Here is a 7641-nt window from a genome sequence, read left to right as displayed (position 1 = left end):
GTACCCATCGCTATGCATTGCTTGCCAAAACCTAGATCTAGTCCTGACCTAGCTAGACATCTATGTAGATCTAAGTTAGATCTAGGACCTACTTCTGTTTTTGGTCTATCTGTTTGTTTGGGGAGTTTGTTTAGATCTAGGTTTCTAGAAAACAGGCCTAAAGGCTAAAGTAAAACCTAGACCAACAGCTCAGTCTAGACTGGGGCCTAGATTTACATAAAAATTTACTAATACTCGACCTAGGCGGCCTAGCCTAGTATGGCTATGCTTTCTCTTTCTATTCATTCTAGATTCTATTTCTAGCCTAGCCGGTAGCCCTAACGTTAGGTCTGGCTGATGTAGTCAGACTAGTCTACTGTTTGATCTAGAATCTCTAATGTAGCCTGGCCTAGATCTAGACTAAATGACTAAGACTAAAAGTTAGACCCTATCTAGATCTAGAAGTAGAACTATAGCAATCTAGGTGTACATAGTAATAGGTCGATATCTAGAGTAGAGACTTGTAGACTTGTAGCATTGGATTATTTCTAGGACTAAAGGATCTTGATTAAGGCTTACATCTAAAGCTAGGGGCTGTAGTTTGAGATCTAGAGGCCTAGCCCCCAACCCCCTAAAATTAAAAACTAGAACTAAGCCCACAGCTACTGTGTAGTTCTCTATGTAGCCAAACAAAAGTTAGCATTGAACATTGTCTAAATCTTTTTTTGGCGTAGATGTTTGTAGTTACCATACAAACACATGTTTTGATGAATGAGAAAATGTGTCTTGCAGATTATTTTAGCTCAAAAACTACATTCCATGAGCGTACAGGCCAATGTCATAAAATAAGAAGTAGTTCAATCCACATTATGCTGTTTACACATTTATTGATTTACCATGGCAACTCATTTTTCAATAAAGACTATGTCTTGCAGATCTATACCTCAAAATCACTGTGTGAGCCAACTTTTATAAGAATTGGTTGAAAACTAATGGGGTTCAAATTAAGGGGTTCAAACCACAAGATTTTTTACCTAATTTCATTATATAATATGTTGTTACCTTGGCAACACGATTTCTGATACAGGCTAAAATATTCTTGCACATTTTTAACTCAAGACTGATGTGCGTGCCAAATTTCATGAGCATTGGTTGAAAAAAGATGAAGGAGTTCGAACTACAAGATTTTCACCTTATTTTCGTTAAATAATATGTTGTAACCATGGCAACACGACTTTTGATACAGGCAAAAATATGTCTTAGACATCTTCAACTCAAGACTAATGTGCATGCCAATTTTTTTAGGAGAATAGATGAGTTGAAAACTTATAAAGTAGTTCAATCACAAGATTTTAAATTTTTTTTTGTATTTTATTTGTTACCATGGCAACCCAATTTTTTTATATAGGCATGAAATATGTTTTGCACATCTTCACATCAAGACTAATGTTTGTGCCACATTTCATGAAAATTTGCTAAAAATTGAGGAAGTAGTTTGAACAGCAATATTTATACATAATTTTTGCCATAATATACCGTTACCATGGCAACACAATTTCGACACATGCAAAAATGTGTCTTGCACATCTTTTCCTCAAATCCAATGTGTGAGCCAACTTTCATGAGAATTGGTAGAACACTAATGAAGTATTTTAAACGGCAAAATTTTGGCCATAATATATTGTTACCATGGCAACACAATTTCTGAAAAAGAAAAAAAAGAAAAATATTTCACCTCCTTACCTTAAGACCAATGTGTGTTCCAAATTTCATGAAAATCGGTTTAAAAAATGAGATAGGAGCTCGAAATGCAATATAGGTGTAAATTAAAAAAAAAAATTGGCTGAAATTGCCTTGAAAATACAACAATTAAGACAGCTCACAACTGTCTTAAAGTTAGGGCTAAATTCTTAGCCATGTTGTATTTATGAAATACAGAATCTGCAGTTTTAAGAAAAGTTACTTAGCCATTCATCCTATATCTGTCTTAGTTGCCCAAAACTTCTTAGCCAAATTCTAAGACAAAATTCTTAGCCAATTCTTTATGGAATACGCGTTTTGGCTAAGAATTTTATCTTAGACAGAAAACTAAGACAAAATGCTTAGATTTTTGACTTAAGCATGCTTATCTCGTTTATGGAATACGGGCCCTAAAGTTTTCCCTATTCTAACTAAATTTACAGGTAAGCCCTACTAACTTAAATCCCTATTCTAATTTCTAATCGGGAATTGTAAGAGTTGCGATCGTGATTGGCTTCGAAGATCCAATGATACCTGGAATAAATGAAAAAAGATCATGAATAATCTGCGAAATACATATGCATAAAACATAGAATTGCGAAAAAAAAAGGCCCTATGGCTTTTTTTATATGACATGAATATAGAAAATATTATGATTAATGAGCGCACAGATATTTCATAAAACGTTTATTTTACGAAAGCGTGTAGTGTATAATATTGTGTATGAGTGTAAAATGTTTAAATATATATATTCTGAACCATTTAGCAATATTATTCAACATCCTAGTGAACTAAAGCTTTCTCACACCAGCTCATTTGACATAGACCCGGGATCAAACACGGTTATCTTGTTCAGGTGCCGGACATCTATCCAAAACCAGTCTGAACTATCCGGTTTCCTAACCAATACAATCGGATGCGCGTAAGACGGATCCGAAGGCTCGATAACCCTTGACTTCAGCATTGACTCAACCTCGACAACTTGGGGTAGTTTAGTGTAAGGGGGAGAACGAACAGTTCCATCACTTGTCAAATTAATTTTGCACTCAGCCACTGAAGTTCGCTTAGGAACGATCGTGAATACATCCTGGTATTCCCATAGCAATTCTCGAACCTCATCCTTAGAATCATGAACATGATTCACAAAGCCCCTTTGAAATGAGCCTGGCATATCATGAGTATCTTTGATACACTCATCCGTCATATCTTCCTCATCTCCAACCTCATTGCAAATATCAGCATCAACACTTGGATTTCTCTCATCCCTTTCTTGACAATGATTCATCTTACTCCACAAAGCCTGAAGTGACAAATCATCCCTTTGCTCTCGCAAAAAGTCTTCCGACTTAACTTTCACTCCCGAGTCTTTTACTCTCGAATCATGTTTAGGTTTAGATTTATTTTCCTTCTGTGCCATAGATTCAACACCCATCACTTCATCCACACATGAAGACACATCATCCAAAACCTCATCCACTTTCGGAACAGACTCACCCACTTCGGAAACCCGAACATTATCTTCCGAACTCGACACAACTTCCGAACTTTGCATATCAACTTCGGATACCCGATCATCAACATCGGAACTATTTGCCTTTTGAACTATACTAGGCACCCATTGCAGGTCAGGATCCTTGGGCTCACGTGCCCCCTTCACATCATTGCCAATAATGACGTCACACAAACAATTGGGCATACACAAGGCATTGATTTCTCCAATGAAATAGGGACTGTCTAACATGATATTTGCCCTAGGAAAACGCCTAAGAGTTCCATCTATCAGCTTAACCAACTGAATCACTCCTGTGAACTGACTGTCTAATACTAAACCCGTTCTCACTATACTCGTGCTACTCCTAGAATCCTTCAGCACGGAAACGGGCTTGTTCATGGGTAACAACCTACCCGAAACAACCGGCATATCAGTCACGGCACCAACTTCTTCACACGCCATACCAAGCGTTTCAACACTTGCATCACTCTCTGATGGAACTTCACCTATGAGTACACAACCGGCTAAACTTTCTACGAATCCAGTGGATTTCGACAGACTCTGAACGCAAAGTTCCTATCGGTATAAAATTTTCATTCGAATGTAAACTAGACTTGTTTGACCTAACGCTATTAATCGGAGTGTCCTCCACACTCATAGCCTGAGCTGAATGAACTATGGGCTTCATTGGACAATTCCGTTTCAAATGATTTGGACTACCACACATGTAACACCCTTACATCGTACCGCCACTATCATAACTAGGTTTTGTGTTATATTCCATTGAACTAGCATACTTAGGTTTCCTGTCTGTCTGTGGACCTAATACTGATTTAGGGTTTCGGATTGGACTTGATTTCTGATTTTGATTCTGTCTTTGGTTCTGATTCTTAGGATTGAATTTATCATCCCTATGACCAATGAAAGTATGCAATCCATGCACATGCACATATATCTCGGCACATTCAACCATCTCATGCAACTTCCCACAATTCCTCTCCTTCAAGAATCCAACTACCTCTCTGGGACAACAATCCAAAAATTGCTCCCTAACAACCAAATCGACCAGGGAATCGTAATCACCAACACCAGACAAATCCAACCACTTATCAAAGTATCCTTCATCCTAACAGCAAACTGTTTTGGGCGCTCTTCCTTATTTGGTCTTACTGACCTGAATTTCTTTCTATAACCATTCTCAGTAAGATGGAAATATTCCATTAGCTCACGCTTTACCCTATCATAATCAGTGCGATCAGCGCTATTCATTCTATTAACTACATCCAGTGATTTTCCAGTCAGATTCGAACTAGGTTCTGACTATCCATTAACAATTCAAACTTTGTTATGTAAGCATAAAAACTGTCAGTTGATTCATCAAACTTTCCCACTTTTAACTTGATTCCGCTGAACTCAAAAGGGCGGTCCTCTAGTTTTGCCTGTTCTGTTTTGATTTGGGCCAAGCGCAATTCATGAGCTTCCTTTTCTCGTTCTCGCTCACGTTCGTAAGCTTCCTTTTCTCGTTCTCGCTCACGTTCGTAAGCTTCCTTTTCTCGTTCCATAGACTCTGTGACAAAACTACTTAATTCGCCATCACTAAGTCCCATCTCTCTACCTAGAGTAGAAAACTCCTTCATTTTCTCTATACTACTAGCCATCTTGACTAAATTCCAAAACCTAACAACCAGACTTGAATTGTGAAAGGCGTCCGCAAAAAAACAAAGCAGCAATAGCTTTAACCTGGCAACCAAATGCCGAACCCTAGTACAAGCACCGCACTAGAAATCGTATCTCCACGAGCATACAATTATTCAACCATGCGAACAAAGCCCACTTCACACATACAATTCACAGTCTGTAACATTCAATGCTTGCTACCATGCCAACGAGTTACCCGTAAGAATAGACAGTAATTATGTGAGTTAAGAACAAACAGTTCTTCCCGACATATCCTTTGTCATAACGACCAACAGCCCACTATATACAATAGCATTAAAACAGGGTCTGCTTTCCCTAAATGCTGTTTACCCGGCCGAAAAAAAGGTATGAAGTATATTTTCTCACTGAAACTTTCCCACAATAATTCACCGTACTATCCAAATGTAAATTCACGCATAGCAAGTATTATTAGGACCAAGGCTTCAATGCACACCTTGGGGAGAAATACTTTAAGAGCAATTACCAATAGACCATCAATAACCCTTTGCGTGCGGACCCGCGAAACCGGATACCTCTCCCTCCGGCGTAGCCGTTTTGGTACAGTGCTAGTATTTGGATCTGTGGTGGTGCTTTCCTAAACATTTGCTAATTGCGCCAAACTGAAGTATTTTCAGGATTTTTAGTAAATGTAAAGATGAAAGATTAGACATTTTTCTTTCTATAAATGAAGGTTTCGCTTCTCAAATCAATAGAATAGTTAAGAAATTTTATAGGAAATAGTCGTATTATTTTGTCAAATCTTCGCTTTTTCCCAAGTCAATAGGCACTGTGTACAAAAATGCGTAAGGGCAATCAGCACGCGCGGACGGGTCGGGTTCGATCGATACCGCTTTGTTGTCTGCTCTAGTGCTTTTTTCCTGCCTATTATTGTCCCGCTACTCAAGAATGGTGTCTTTAGCCCCTTGTATAGATATCATTTGCAATGTGTATAATTACGATGATAATCCGTTTTGGGTGAAATCACAGCATACAAAATATCTTTATTTTCCAGAACGAACAAAAAAGGGCAAATATTCCCTTGCAAGTACAATGATGATGCTGCGTAACGAAAGTCCGAAACTGTGATCTTTGGCTTCTGGGCTTTAAGACGGTGGCCTCAATGTTTCACTAAAAATCGCTCCTTCAGTTTCTTCTTTTCATGAATTATTGTTTGTAATAAAAAATAGTTTTGTTCCTGAAGATGAAACGCGATGTCTATAAACTTGTGATTTTGTTTTGGCCGGATCGCTCCCCCCACATCCAGCTAATCTATAATTCTGTATAACTAAACATTCATGCAAGAGCAAAAGCGCACATTATGGTTTACATTATACCTTTTTGATCTATTTCTTTTTCCCTCTCATTCTTCTGTCGTTTCATCATTTTCCTTTACATGTATCTCGATTTGCATTTTCTATTCTTTTTTTAAAAATCTCACTTACATTTTCTTCCATCCCTTTGTGTATCATCACCTAGGGGAATTTGTATTTTTTTATGACGAAAGCACTGTCATGCTCAAGAAGAAAATGTTCTTGCCATGTCTTAAGCGCCTGCATGTTTTGTCAATAATTGAGTAAACATTTGCTTTATAAAAAAATTTACTGTCGTAATATGAAAAACAGTATTCCTAAGAGCTTTTTGTATTGCTTAATACGAAAAGCATTCAGTCGGTAATCCTGACGAAATACACTAATCTTCCTTTTATTCAGGGCGTCAACTGGCTATTTGTCTCCTGCTCTTCTAAAAAGGAATTTGTTTGGGCGTCCGCCATGACTTTCTTTTGTTTGGGGAGTGCCGAGATCAAGAACTGGTGGACGTTTTCATTTTCAAAAGAGCAGGGGATAAACGGTGTTCTAAATTGCTTTATTTTCTGCTTATTTCCTTTGAAATAGAAGACAAAAATAAGAGCAATAAGATGAGAGAACGAGAGAAAGCGGGGGGTGGGTCAAAAGTGTAGCAGGGGCCCGGCCGTTCTAAAAAGCTACTGAAATCCTTTTATTTGACTGGTGGATTGTAAATTTGTTTAAATTATTGCGCGTTTGTCAATATAAAATGTACATGTATTTTATAAAACGGTACCAATTAGGGATTTCCTCGTTTTCTCTTCCTCTGGTTTCTAACCTGTAACTGAAGGTATTTTCTACCGCTTTCACTCCCTTTCTTATATCTATCGTCTTTCTTTATCCCCATATCTGTATCATCTTCCTTCTCCCCGATTTGGATACCCGCCCCCATCCCCCTCAATCCTTTCTATTTTTTTCTTCTCAGTACCTGTCATTTTACATTACATCTTACGTCTCCCCCCCCCCCCCGTCTCTCTTCCACTCCCTCCCACATTCAGCTCAACCCCTCCATTATCAAAACGCTCAGCGGCCCCTGTTTTTTATTAAAAAATTCAAATATTTGAGTAACCAGGGTAAGCGCCCAAAATGTTTGCAGTAAAGGAAACATTTTTTTTTTTATGAAATTTTTTCTACCGCGCAATTCGCCGGTAAAAAAAGAAGTTCGCGAAAAAGTAGGAAAATCAATAAAATTTGGGTCAGTATCAACCTTTTTTGTGGGGGGGGGGGGGGGGGTGTAGGTCACACATGAATAAAAGTTTGTAGGATTGAGAGGGTTCTGTCTGGTGACACGCCGGGCAAACGTGTTTTCTTTACAGTGGGTGCCTTAACGTAATTTCTCATCATACATCATTCTATTTCCTCCATTTCAGGCGAGGAAACTTATTTCAA

Source organism: Lytechinus pictus, chromosome 6 (genome assembly GCF_037042905.1).
Source record: "Lytechinus pictus isolate F3 Inbred chromosome 6, Lp3.0, whole genome shotgun sequence".
Classification (NCBI taxonomy): domain Eukaryota; kingdom Metazoa; phylum Echinodermata; class Echinoidea; order Temnopleuroida; family Toxopneustidae; genus Lytechinus; species Lytechinus pictus.
This window is presented reverse-complemented; position numbering follows the sequence as displayed.